Source organism: Propithecus coquereli, unplaced genomic scaffold (genome assembly GCF_000956105.1).
Source record: "Propithecus coquereli isolate 6110/MARCELLA unplaced genomic scaffold, Pcoq_1.0 Scaffold421, whole genome shotgun sequence".
Classification (NCBI taxonomy): Eukaryota; Metazoa; Chordata; class Mammalia; order Primates; family Indriidae; genus Propithecus; species Propithecus coquereli.
In genome coordinates this window covers 55,567-69,457 of record NW_012149964.1, presented here as the reverse complement: position 1 = coordinate 69,457, position 13,891 = coordinate 55,567, and positions in this window count along the sequence as shown.

The window sequence follows — 13,891 nt, the reverse complement described above, 5'->3', positions numbered from 1 at the left end:
GTGAGTTTTTCATATTTTTCATTCATATCCTAAAATATTCTTTTTATTTCTTTGTTTTGGTTTTCAACTTTATCTTCAATTCCATTCATGTTGTTACAAATGACAGCATTTCATTTTTATGGCTGAATAATATCCCATTTTCTTTATCCACCCTCATTTGATTGGCCCTTAGGTTGGTTCCACATTTTTGCAATTGTGAATTGTGCTGCAATAAACATTTGAGTGCAGGTGGATTTTTTTATAAAATGACTTATTTTTACCCAGCAGTGGGATTGCTGGATAGAATGGTAGATCTACATTTATTTCTTTAAGGAATCTCCATGCTATATAGAGGTTGTACCAATTTGCCATCCCACCAACAGCATATAAGTGTTACTTTCTCTCCACATCCATGCCAGCATCTATTGTTTTTTGACTTTTTAATAATGGCCATTCTGATAGTGGTAAGGTGGTACAGAATTGTAGTTTTAATTTGCATTACCCTGATGATCAGTGATGTTAAACATTTTTTCATATGTTTTTAGAACATTTATCCAACTTCTTTTGAAAAACTTCTGTTCATGTCATTTGCCCATGTTTTGATGGGGTTGTTTGATTTTTTTCTTGCTGATTTGTTTGAGCTCTTTGTAGATTCTGGATATTAGTCCTTTGTCAGATGCCTATATTGTAAATATTTTCTCCCATTCTGTAGGTTGTCTATACACTCTGTTGATTATTTCCATTTACTGAGCAGAAGAGTTTTAATTTAATTAATTCCTATTTATTTATATTTGTTGTTGCTGTATTTGCCTTTGGGGCTTAGTCATAGATTCTTTGCCTATTCAGATGTTTAGAAGAGTTTTTCCTGTGTTTTCTTCCATAATTTTTATGGTTTCCTTCCTTACATTTAAGTCTTTTACCCATCTTGAATTAATTTTTGTATATGGCAAGAGACGGGGTCCTTTTTCAATCTTCTGTGTGTGGCTATCCAATTTTCCCAGCAACATTTATTGAAGAGGGCTTCTTTTTCTCAGTGTATATTGTTGTTGTCTGCTTTGTCAAACATCAGTTGGTTGTAGGCAAATGGTTTTATTTCTGGGTTCTCTATTCTGTTCCATTTTTCTATGTTTCTGCTTTTATCCAGTACCATGCTGTTTTGGTTGCTTACTATAGTCTTGTAGCATAAATGGAAGTCAAGTAATGTGATGCCTCCAGATTTGTTCTCCTTGATTAGGATTCCTTTAGCTATTTGGGGTCTTTCTGGTTCCAAATGAAGCTTAGGGTTATATTTCTAGGTCTGTGAAATAAGACATTGGTATTTTGATGGGAATTGTATTGAATCTGTAAATCACTTTGGGTAGTATGGACATGTTAATGATGTTGATTCTGCCAATCTATGAGCAAGGGATGTTTTCCCATTTGTATGATATGAGATTTCTTTCATCAGTGTTTTATAGTTCTCATTGAAGAGATCTTTTACCTACTTGGTTAAGTATATTCCTATGTATTTCATTTTCTTTGTAGCAATTGTGATGGTGTTGAGTCCTTGATTTGACTGTTATTTGTATATAGAAAAGCTGCTGATTTGTGTACATTGATTTTGTAACCTGAGACTTTGCTGAATTTATTTATTCATTCTAGGAGTCTTCTGATAGAGTCTTTAGAATTTTCTCGATACAAGATCATATCATCAGTAAACAGGAATAATTTGATCTCCTCGTTCTTGATTTGGACGCCCTTTATTTCCTTCTCTTGCCTGATTGCTCCGGTTAGGACTTCTGATACTATGTTGAATAGAAGTGGTGACAGTGGGCACCCTTATCTTGTTCCAGGTCTTAGAGGGAATGCTTTCAACTTTTCTTCATTCAGTATGATGGTGGCTGTGGGATTGTCATGTATGGCTTTTATTATTTTGAGGTATGTTCCTTCTATGCCTAGTTTGTTGATGGTTTTTATCATGAAAACGTATTGAATTTTATCAAATGCTTTTTCTGTATCTATTGAGATGATCATATAATCTTTGTTTTGCTTCTGTTTATGTGGTATATGATGCTTATTGATTTATGTATATTGAACCATCCTTCCATCCCTGGAGTGAAATCCATTTGATCATGATGAATTACCTTTCTGATGTTTTGTTGAATTTGGTATGCTAGTATTTTGTTGAGGATTTTTGCTTTGATGTTCACAGGGGATATCGGTCTGTAATTTTCTTTTTGTCCTTTCTCGGCTTTGTTATCAAGGTGATACTGGGTTCATAGAATGAGTTAGGGAGGATACCCTCCTTCTTAATGTTATTGAATAATTTTTGTAGGATAGGTACCAGTTCTTCTTTGTAGGTCTGGTAGAACTTGGCTGTGAATCCATACAGTCTGTAGCCTTTTTTTTTTGATAGGAAATTTTTTAGTACTGCTTCAATCTCACTGCTCATTATTGGTCTGTTCAGGATTTATATTTCATCCTAATTCAAGCTTAGAAAGTTGTATGTTTCCAGGAATTTATACAGTTCCTCTAGGTTTTCTAATTTGTTTGCATAGAAGTTTTTGTAGCATTCATGGATGATATTTTGTATTTCTATGATATCAGTTGTAATGTCTCCTTTTTCATTTCTGGTTGAGCTTATTTTAGTCCTTTCTCTTCTACTTCTGGTTAGTCTGTCTAGTCGTCTATCAATTTTGTTTGTTTTTTCAAACAACCAACTTTTTGTTTCATTGGTCCTCTCTAATTTATTTTTTGGATTCCATTTAATTTAATTCTGCTCTGAGCTCTGTAATTTCTTTTCTGCTGGCTTTGATTTGGTTTCTTCTTTTTCTGGTTCCTTGAGATGTGATATTAGGTTGTGAATTTGTGATCTTTCTGTCTTTTTGATGAAGGCATCTAAAGCTATGAATTTTCCTCTTAGGATTGCTTTTTCCAAATCCATTAGATTTTGAAAGCCTGTGTCCCTTTTGTTGTTCCATTCAAGGAATCTTTTTACTTCTGTCTTAATTTCATCATTTACCCAAGGATAGATCAGCAGCAGGTTGTTCAGTTTCCATGACTTCATGTAGAAATGAGTGTTTCGCTTGGATTTGAATTCTAGTTTTCTTCTATTGTGGTATGAGAAGATACATAGTATGTTTTCAATTTTTTTGAATTTGCTGAGACTTATTTTGTAGCCTAAGATATGATCTACTTTGGAAAATGTCCCACATGCTGATCAGAAGAATGTATAGTCAGTAGTTTTTTGGTAGAATGTTCTATAAATGTCTGTTAGGTCCATTTGTTCTGGAGTCCTATTTAAGTCCAATGTTTCTTTATTCATTTTCTGCTTTGATGATCTGTCCAGTGCTGTCATTGTGGTGTTGATGTCCTCAGCAATTAAGATTCTACTGTTTATTTCTTTGCTTAGATCTCATAGAATTTGCTTTATAAACCTGGGAGCTCCTGTCAGGTGAATATATATTTCGGATTGTTATGTCTTCTTGTTGAATTGCTCCTTTACCATTGTATAATGACCATCTTTGTCTTTTTTTTTTTAACCATTGTTGATTTAAAGTCTATTTTATATGATATGAGACTGGCTACATCTGCTTAGTTTAGGTTTGCATTCAAATGGAATATGTTTTCCATCGCTTCACCTTGAGTCTGTGTGAATCCTTGTGGGTTAGAAGTGTTTCCTGGAGATAGGAGATACTTGGTTGTATTTTTTCATCTGTTCAGCCAGTCTATGTCTTTTTACGGGAGCATTCAGATCATTAACATTGCATGTTAGTATTAATATATGGGATGCTCTTCTGTTTACCCTGTTGGAGGATACCTTATTGTTTTGTTTTCCTTCTTGTGTTAGATAAGATATTTATTTTCATGCTGGTTGGTATCTATTGGGCTGTTGCATGTATAATGCAGTTCTGAGCATTTCCCATAGGACAGATCTAGAAGTGACAAATTGCTTGGTATTTGCTTGTCTAGAAAAGCCTTTATTTCTCCATCCCTTATGAATCTTAGTTTTTCAGGATGCAAAATTCTTGGCTGGCAGTTGTTCTGTTTAAGAAGACTTAAAATGGGCCCCAAGCCCTTCTAGCTAATAAGGTCTCTGCTGAGAAGTCTTCTGTTAGTCCAATGGATTTTCTTTTGTAGGTTAGTTGTTGTTTTCATCTTGCTGCTTGTGGAATTTTCTCCTTCATTTAGACTTTGGCCAGGTTGATGACTAGGTGTTGTGGAGATGTCCTATTTGATATAAATCTTTCTGGTGTTTGATGGCCTTCCTATATCTGGATTTCGGAATCTCTGGCAATAACAGGGAAGTTCTCTTCAATAATTCCCTCAAACAGGTTTTCTGTGCTTTTTTCTTTTTTCTTCTTCTCCCTTTGGGATACCAATAATTTGTATATTGGCTCATTTCACATAGTCCCATATTTCTCTGAGTGATTATTCATTCTTCTTCATTCTTTCTCTTGCACCTTTTACTGACTGGCTTTGTTTGAAAGCTTTGTCTTAAAGCTCTGGGGTTCTTTCTTCTGCTTGGTCTAGTCTGTTGTTGAAGCTTTCTGTTATATTTTATAATTCCTTAAATGACTCTTTCATTTCATTAAGTTCTGTTATGTCCTTTCTTATGTTCTCTCTTTGGTGAGTTTTTCATATTTTTCATTCATATCCTAAAATATTCTTTTTATTTCTTTGTTTTGGTTTTCAACTTTATCTTCAATTCCATTCATGTTGTTTGTCATCCATATTCTGAATTCCATTTCTGACATTTCAACAATTTCCTTTTGGATGGGGTCCATTTCTGTGGATCTATTGTGTTCCTTTGGGGGTGTTGAACTAGCTTGTTTTTTCATGTTTCCAGAATTCTTTTGCTGGTTTCTTCTCATCTGAAACCTCTTCTCTCAGCTCAGGGCTGATAAGTTTGCAGCACACCCATTCTCCTTTGCTGGGAACTCTCCTACTTAGTGAGAAGTGAGAGAAATCCCTAGATAGTGCTTTTGTGTACTATTTGGGAGGATTGACCCATTCAGAGGGGAAAGATACACTGTTACCTGTAACACTGCTGTTCTTCTGCATCATCCCATTCTCCTGTGGCTGTCACAGTCCATCCTGGTGCTGGGGGATATTCATTCAGATTGGTTGCTTTGTCTCCAGGCTGCTGTTAAAAGCTTGAGCAGGGGGCTGGGCAAGTCCCTCTTTGTTGAAGTGGGTAGCATGACCCTCTCTGGCACCTGGGTGGGTTGCAGGACTTTAGTGAGCACCTAGATGCCTCATGGGACTGAAGCTGGTTGCGGGGCATGTCACAGGACTTCGGTGGGCACCTGGACATATTGTGGGACCTTGGTCAGTGCCTGGGCAGGTTGTGAGATCTGGTAGGCACTTAGATGTGTTATGAGACCACAGCCGACGGGAGGGCACATCACAGGATGGCAGCCAGTGGCGGGGGGCAGATTGTGGGACCTTCGGGAATACCTGGGTGCATAGTGATATTGCATCCCAAGGTCACAGGAACTTGGTGAGTGCCTGTGCAAGTCACAGAACCTTGGCGGGCACCTGGAAAGGTCAGAGGTCTTGGTCACTGCCTGGGTGGGTTGCAGGACCACAGCTGGCAGTGGTTGGCTCCTCAGGCCACAGTGGCTGGGCCACCTGTGGCTGGTGGGGCCAGGGAGACATGCGGTGCCCCACCATGGAGTTGTAGTGGCAGGAGCTCTCCCTCTGCCCAGGTCCAACTCTGGCAGCTGCTAGGGTGCTACGCAGGTGGCAGCAGTGGTGCTATGCAGATGGCAAGATGGCAGTGGCAGATGCTAGAGGCCAGGAGGTGCCTGCTCTGCTCGGATCCCGGGAAGGCAGCCAGTAGAGGGAGGTTGGGGGTGTGCACATCACCCAATCACAGTGCATGTGAGAACGTCCAACCTCCCCACTTTCTCCCTGGCCTGGCAGGGGTAATGGGGAGACAGCTACTGTGAAGCTGACCCCTCTGTAGACAAGGCACTCTGGGACTGAGAGAGCAGATTGGCATCTGTTGCAGTGACCTGGGACCAGAAGTTGGTGGGACCCCACTGTCCCTACTCGCTGGTGTAATGTTGCTGTACAGTTTCCAAGTAGCTCTCTGATCAGTTCAGAGGCCTGCTGTGGTGGGGGAGCCCCCTCACAGCTTGGATTTTAGTGTCCATTGGTGTAGTATGGAGTCCCGGGAATCTCTCCCTTAACCCTTCCCCACATATGGATGCCTTCCCCAGGTACCTTCCAAACTTGCCCAGAGGGATCACCCCACATCTCTCTCCCCTGCTTTGAGTATCTCAGCTCATTTCTCTGATGACTCATAAAATTCATTCTGAGACAGTCTCTCCATAAATGAACATGTACTTACAACCTTTGATCCTCTCCTTGAGTGTGGCGAATGCAGGCTGCTTCTATTCCACCATCTTACCCCCACCCCCCAGATTCCATATATCATTTTTTCATCACCAGTTAATCACCCCCTCTCTATATCTGCTATACGCTTCACAGTTTGAAGAACTTTTGCCTTAACGAAGAAGGTGAAAGCAAGAGCATTGACATAGGAGAGATTCCTTCTCTGCTATCTACTAACATCATACCATCTGCCCTACGCAGGGGGAGTAGACTTTTTCATCTTGCATCTGTGAACATAGAGAGAAAGCTGCTTTTCTTGTCCTTGGCACTTTATATAAGTTTGAACTTATTTTAGACTTTAACCTTCACGAAAAATCCATGCTCTCATTGAACGCATTCTTGATTATGTGCTACCACCACTAACCTCACCCCATCTGTTTCTGTCATGTTCTTTTAATCTAGGCTCCACCATTCTTGTTACCCCTTCTTCCTCTTTTATTTGCATAGCTATCTCTTTTGAGCCAACTTCTACTTTCATAGTTTCTAGCCATGAGATCATACCTACCTTTTCTCTAAACTTTCTGAGAATTGGTTTCATAGAGTGTAGGGCAATATCTGAATATGACCTAAATCTATTTTGCTTGCTATTTTGGTCCCTTTATCTACATGGTATTAGAGTTTAGATTTCTAAACTCCTAGTTCATTACTATTATCACTATAATGCACTAGGCAAGGCAGATTAATAGCTATTCGAGCATCCTCCAGATTTTCAATCAGTTAGGATTCTGAAAGCAAACTGATTACTACATCATCATATTGTGGGTTTTCTGAGAAAAAAAGAGAAAAGCAGATAGACAGATAGATAGAAAGACAGACAGATTTCATTGCTTTTGATGGCTACAGGGCAGTCCACAGTAGGTATTAACAGCAGATAATATATGTATTAATGGATATATGATTAATAGATGTGATATATCTAGATAGATAGATCAATCGATCTCACATCTCAGGGGTTCCATGACCACCCCTGAATTTGGTGATTCGCTGGAAAGAATCACACAGCTCAATATAAAGCTATACTCATGAGTAAGATTTATTATAGGAAAGGTACAGTACATGAACATTAGGAAAAAGATACTCATAGGCAAAAGATAGACAGATCAAAATAAGCTTTCTTATGCTCCCTCTGGGGAATTGCACAGATTTTTTTTTTCCCCTCCAGCTGCAAAGTGCAGGAACATTTGAGAGATGTTCTTGACCAGGGAAGTTCACTCGAGTCTTAGAGCTAAAATCCATGCTCATGCTTTTTCTCACTGCACCGTACTCCAAGGTCAGCTGGGCCTGGAGTAGGCAAATCAGGATAGGGCAAGTTGAAATAAAGGCATTCAAAACTCTCTTTGCATCCAAAGTCCTTGTAGAACCTCATGAGGGCCCCTGAAACTCAATTGATGTTGAGTTGAATACCACTCTGAGTCACTTATAAAGGTTTGAGTTTGCTTTTCCAGTATAGACACCTAGTGTGTCCTTTAATCCTTCATTTAATTTGTCTACCCTAGAAAAAAAACAAAAGAAGCACCTTTTTGGGGGGTGGGTGGTCGCTGAGTAGTTCCTTCTAGAGTTCACATTCTACGTACAACTTTCTAAAATTGCTTTCAGGCAATGAGACAAGAACGTGGGGTGAACATAGAGCAAAAAAGGGCTTATTTTCTCATGCAAGGCAAAACTGAGTTATACATTGAATGTGTCCTTTCCTGGTTACCGCATATCATTCTCAGGCCTTTGGTTTTACAGCAAAAGTCAGCTAGCCGCATCCCGGGAACAAATCTCACTGCATCTTGTTTTTGTAAATAAAGTTTTACTGGAACACAACCATACCCATTTGTTTATGTATTGTTTATGGCTGCTTCTATGCTACAACAGGAGAGTTGAGCAGTGGACAGAGACTACATGTCCTGCGAAGTCTAAAATACTTGCTATTTGGACTTTTATAGAAAAAGGTTGCCAATCCCTGGTTTAAGTGAACAAAATCTTTGCCTATGGATCTCTGTAGAACTGCCTCCTGAAGACCTATGCCTGTGAACCAGACCTTTCAGAGGTTTTTCTTGGCTATAAAACAAGGCGTATGCTTTGTATTTGGTTAGTGAGCTCTATTAGTTGGTTTAGTTTGCCTAGAGAGCCTTTGCTAAAGAATTCATGATCTTTTTTTAAGCTTCTGGAGAAAAAATGTACTCTCTTACTTATTTTGCCTTTTATAAATCTTATCTGAGCTTTTAAAATAAAATTTACTTGTCTTTGATTTTTATTACTTTAAATGGGGCATGTGAATAGATAAGGACAGGTGTTTTTAGCTCCTCTCCTCCTCTCCCCCAAAAGAAAAATGAAAGAATGTTGCCATTACATTGCAGTTTAAATGTGAGGAGATTTTTCCAAAGATTTAGCAGAAAGTTACTCTAACAAATAATTTTTCACACATTTTAATCTATGCATGCCCATCCAGATGTTTAACACATTCACTCAGACTTTACCACTGGGCACTTCCTCAAGGAAGTTGCACCCTCCCTGGCCTTTATGTTACCTGTTCTTATCTTATGAGAGCACCAGTGCAATTTATCTACACAGAATTAGTGCAGGCTTGTCAGGGCCAAAGCCAACCAAGTCAGCTGCAAGAATTAAGAAGTGGTCTATGTCTTCTTGATTTTGTTGGCATCCATGCCCACTGTTATCTTCATAAAATGCAGCTTTTCTTTTTCATGTCCCAGGTAAATATCTTTCATACAGATGCTAACTTTGCTAGCCTGCCTTGGTCATTTTCAGCAGGCACAGGCAATTGCTTCTTATTCAGCAGAGTTCTGCACAACTGTCTCAGATAATTCCCTTTCCTTAGGCAACCATTTTAGGAAGGCTGAGAACTTCTACACCTAAAACACTGCTTCTGGCTACTTAAGAATGTGCAAGTTAAGGTTTTAGCTCCAGAAATCAATAAGGTTAGGGAAGTTATTAATTTTAGGGCCTTTCAGATCTAGTAGGAGAAAATATGTACACTCAAAGCCACAATTTCCAATATTGATAAATTTTAAAATTTAGCCAAACTACCACTCATCTAATTATGAATAGGAAAAAAAGTAGTACAGAAATCATAACTAGGAAGTCCTGTAATGTAATTCTTCTATATTTTTAATTCTAGAAAATCACTAGATTGTTCTGTAATTTTTCATAAGACATTATGAAAGAAAGATCAATGGGGTACCAAAATGAAGGATCTGAAACAAAGCTAATTCAATTGCTCTACTTTACATCAAGAGGAGGCTTCAAAAGCCTTTTCCTATTATTATTCTTAAATTGCTTCTACTATCATTGAATAACACAAGAAATTAGCTACAGTTGGTGTCTTTTTCAATTAATTCTAATTTAATTTATTATAGAAGCAGTGAGTATTGCCAAATCATCCCCCTTTACAAAAGATAAAGCTAATTTCCTCCCAACCCCAATCTACAGAAATTTCAGAGACCCTCAAGAAACAGCCAGTTCACTCTGCCTGTATTGAGCTAAAGCACCCCTGGAGAAGTCTTGTAGATAGATACCAGGAGCCAAATGAATATGGAGACTGAGCTTATACATAACTATATATTAATAGATTTCATCGAACAAGTGGGCATTGAAAACTACCCACTACTAACTGAGAACCAGAATCAATCCAAACGACTACTACCATATTGTCCAGTTTGATGCAATGGACCTTTCCTTTTCCCTCCAAATCAGTTTCTGCAAATAACTTATAGCTCTTCAGGGAAAATATTGGTCTCTTGATTTTCAGAATCTGAGTTGTTAAGCAACTACCTGCTCACTTTTGTCTGCTTAGAGCGACCAGTGACCTTTTATTAGCAGCAGTCACCATGAGTACTTTTTATTTATTTAGTTCAGCCCACATGGAAGCACAACCAATGTTTGGGGGTGACTGTATTAAAGTAATGTGCAAACCCAGTGTCTGTCCTAATATATCCAGAAGATCTGCTTTCTTTCCTTTTCTATCAAACCAAATGCAAAAATAAACACACGAGTTTGAGTAAACTATTTCCATAGCAACTAAAAAACCACAAGCCATACAAGATCATAATGCCAAGATAAGAAAGAAAAATGTACAAAGGAGTTGAGAAAGCAAATATTAATTCTGACAATGACTAAAAACTATAACCACATTTTATCATTTTTTGTCTTCATCTGTTTAAAATCTTAAAAATGCAACACAGAAGCACATTTCAACGTTCAAGTTAATAAAAAAGACAGACCAATTTTAAATATTTATACTGAGAATCTATCTGATGGTATTTAAAGTATAACAATTGTAGCTTAGAGAAATTTCTAACATAAACTAGATGTTTTACTATTAAAAATATATCTAGTTAGTGCAAATGATAGATTTAAAGAATCTCACATTAGCATAACTGTAATGAATACATCATAAGATCATAAGCTTCAATAAATTTTTATACCCTAAATGTGTGACTCTGACATGTAAAATATGCAAACATTTTAGTTATGGGTTTGTGTCTGTGTACATGCATATGTATGTGTGTGCATGTATAGAAAGATGGGTGGCTGGGCCAGATACAAAAATCATAAGACAAGATCTCCACTTTCAAGAGCTTTCAAGGAAGAAATATTTTTGAGTGTGAAACTATGCCCACATGAAAGAGTTAGTGATACATGTCCGAGTAAGTGCATTAGTGATAAAGAAATCCATACGGGCTAAGGTCAACTGAATCTTGGGGGCAGGTAAGATCTGGATATGCAGAGAGGCAGGCATGAGCACTGTACATTTGGTGGACAATAAGGACTCTGAGCTAGTAATTTCCCAACATTTGCAAACAATCAAATGGAACTAAACTGGAAAGACAGGTGTGTACTCATTTACAAATGTTAAATTAAAAAGAAAAGATTAACAAATTTGTTATGCCAACAGTTCTCATAGCTCTAAGGAGACTTTGAGGGAAAAAGAAAACCAATCTTCTTTATTTTTTTTCTCTTTTTAAGGGTGTCTAATCAAGCTCTGACATCCTGATGCTTCACCTAGTGAAAAAAGTGCCGCAACTCACATCACAAAAGGCTACCCCTAGAGAACACAGCTGGTATTCGTGACTTTATTCTTGAGTGATTATGAGCTAAGTCTCATTCAAAATTAATTTTAATGGCAAAGCTCTGACACCAAATTAGGAAGATGGAAGTTTAACTCAAACTTTCATTGCATTTAATCATAATTTTGAAACTGTGCTAAGATTATGAATAATTCACTTAGCACACTGCATTTTCTTTATCCAGGATCCAGGAAATAAGTTACAATGTACAGGGCTGGGCTCAAGAGTAGGTCTGCCTTAGAGCAATCTCCATATTTACCGCATAAATGGTTTTTACAGATGTCATAGATTTTAAATGTTAGAGAAGCCTAAATTCCTTATTAAATATAATATATTGGATTTACATTCACAATGTAGAAAGTTGCAAAAGCCATTACTCCCATCCTAACAATGAGAATAACCCAAGTAAGTTGCAGAATCATAACTTCTAAATAATCTCCATAAAGTGGCAAGTACTCCCAAAAAGAGAAGGAACTTACAGCTACTTTTATCCTTAGCAGGCAGGAAGAAGCAGACAGAATCAGACACAGGCGGTGGAAAGGAGGAACAAGCAGAACTTTTAAAAAACTTTTGAAGGCAAAGTACAGGCAGACATGATAGATAAACATTTCTTGCAAGGAACACCACCGCAGAACAAACCTGTAATCATGCCCTACCCGCCCATCAACTCTTTGACATGGGCCTTCATTGATAATGCAGAGGAAGGAGCTGAAGGCGGGAGCAAGACTAGAGAGGTGAAAACTTCTCTGATGTACTCTGGCCTTCACTGAGTACACTACAGCAGATCAGCCAGATAGAGATTGCCCATAGTGCTGAATGTGAGAAAGAGGATTTTAAAGCAGAAATAACTTTCCATAAATGCAAGAGACTATCAGCAAAGCTGTAAGGAATTAAGGGAACTCCAGAGTCACACCATTGCTCAGATTACCAGCAATTCTGAAGAGAAAAGCATAACCCCATTCTGAAAACAAATTCAATGGCAAACTGAATATAAATAAAACTGCGATAAAGCCAAAACTAGCCACCTATACTCACAGTGTCACAGGAGGATGAATATGCTTTTTTTCCTTCATGTGAACATTACTTACTTTTGTCATTATTTTTCTTGAAGATATCAATATAACATCTAGGAACTAATAAAAAAAATTAAAAGACATTTAAAGAAACAAGAAAAGTTGACATATGGACAAGAGGATAAATGGTTAAGAGCAACAGACTAAAAGATGGCCAAGGTGTTGAAATTAACATAAAATGCTTCTGAAATAAGTACTATGTTAAAGGATGTAGTGGACAACATATATTAACAGAGGGGAAACTTCATTAGATAAATGGAAATTATAAAAACAAAAAGAAACTAAAATAAACATAAATGGAAATGCTACAGTGAATACTACAGTATCAGAGAGGAAGAGTAAGTTTGACAAGCTTAACAGCAGGCTGGATACAGAAGAGGAAAATATCATGGAATTGCAACAAAAGTAAAACAAAAAGGAACCAAGCAAATGGGATCTGTGGGATAGTATTATGATGTAATACATGTGTAATTAGCATCCAAGAAGGAAGTAGAAAGAGAATGAAGCTTAAGAAATATTTGAAGAGAAAACATCTAAAAAGACTTTTAAAATGATGAATGGTATCAAGCCACAGAACTAAGAAACTCAGTTAAGCCTGTGAAGGATAAATGCAAAGAAGCCTACACTTAAGCACTTCATAGTCAAACTACTTAAACCCAAACAAAGAGAAATTCTTAATAGTAATCAGAATAGGGAAAAAGGCACTGCATAAGAGGACACGCTTGAAGCTCTGATTTGGGTGGGGCAAAGGCAATACACGTAACCTAAACATTGGTACCCCCGTAATATGCTGAAATAAAACAAAAAGGATACAATGACAAGGATGTTGGCTGACTTCTCAAAGAAATGACCAAGCAGAAAACAAAATGCAGCAACATATTTGTAAAGTGCTCAGGAGAAAAAGCTTTTTGACCAAAAATTTTATATTCAGCAAAAACATCCTTCACATGTGACAGCAAAATAAATACATATTTATATAGACAAAAACAAAGATAATTCATCTTTACCATACAAGAAATGTGAAAATAAGTAATTCAAGCTAAATGGAAATGGAATCTGATGTCGATCTAGATCTACAGGAAGCAATGAAAAGTAGCAGAAAGGGTAAATGTGGGTAATTACACAAGATTGTTTTATTCTTTTCTGTATTTTATTTGCGTGTATTACATTTCTTTAAAATAATATTAACTCATTAGAAGAAAAAGTAACCATGTATTGGGGCTTATAAAAAATAATGTAAAGGGAAAAAGAAAACCAATCTTCTTTATTTTTTTTCTCTTTTTAAGGGTGTCTAATCAAGCTCTGACATCCTGATGCTTCACCTAGTGAAAAAAGTGCCGCAACTCACATCACAAAAGGCTACCCCTAGAGAACACAGCTGGTATT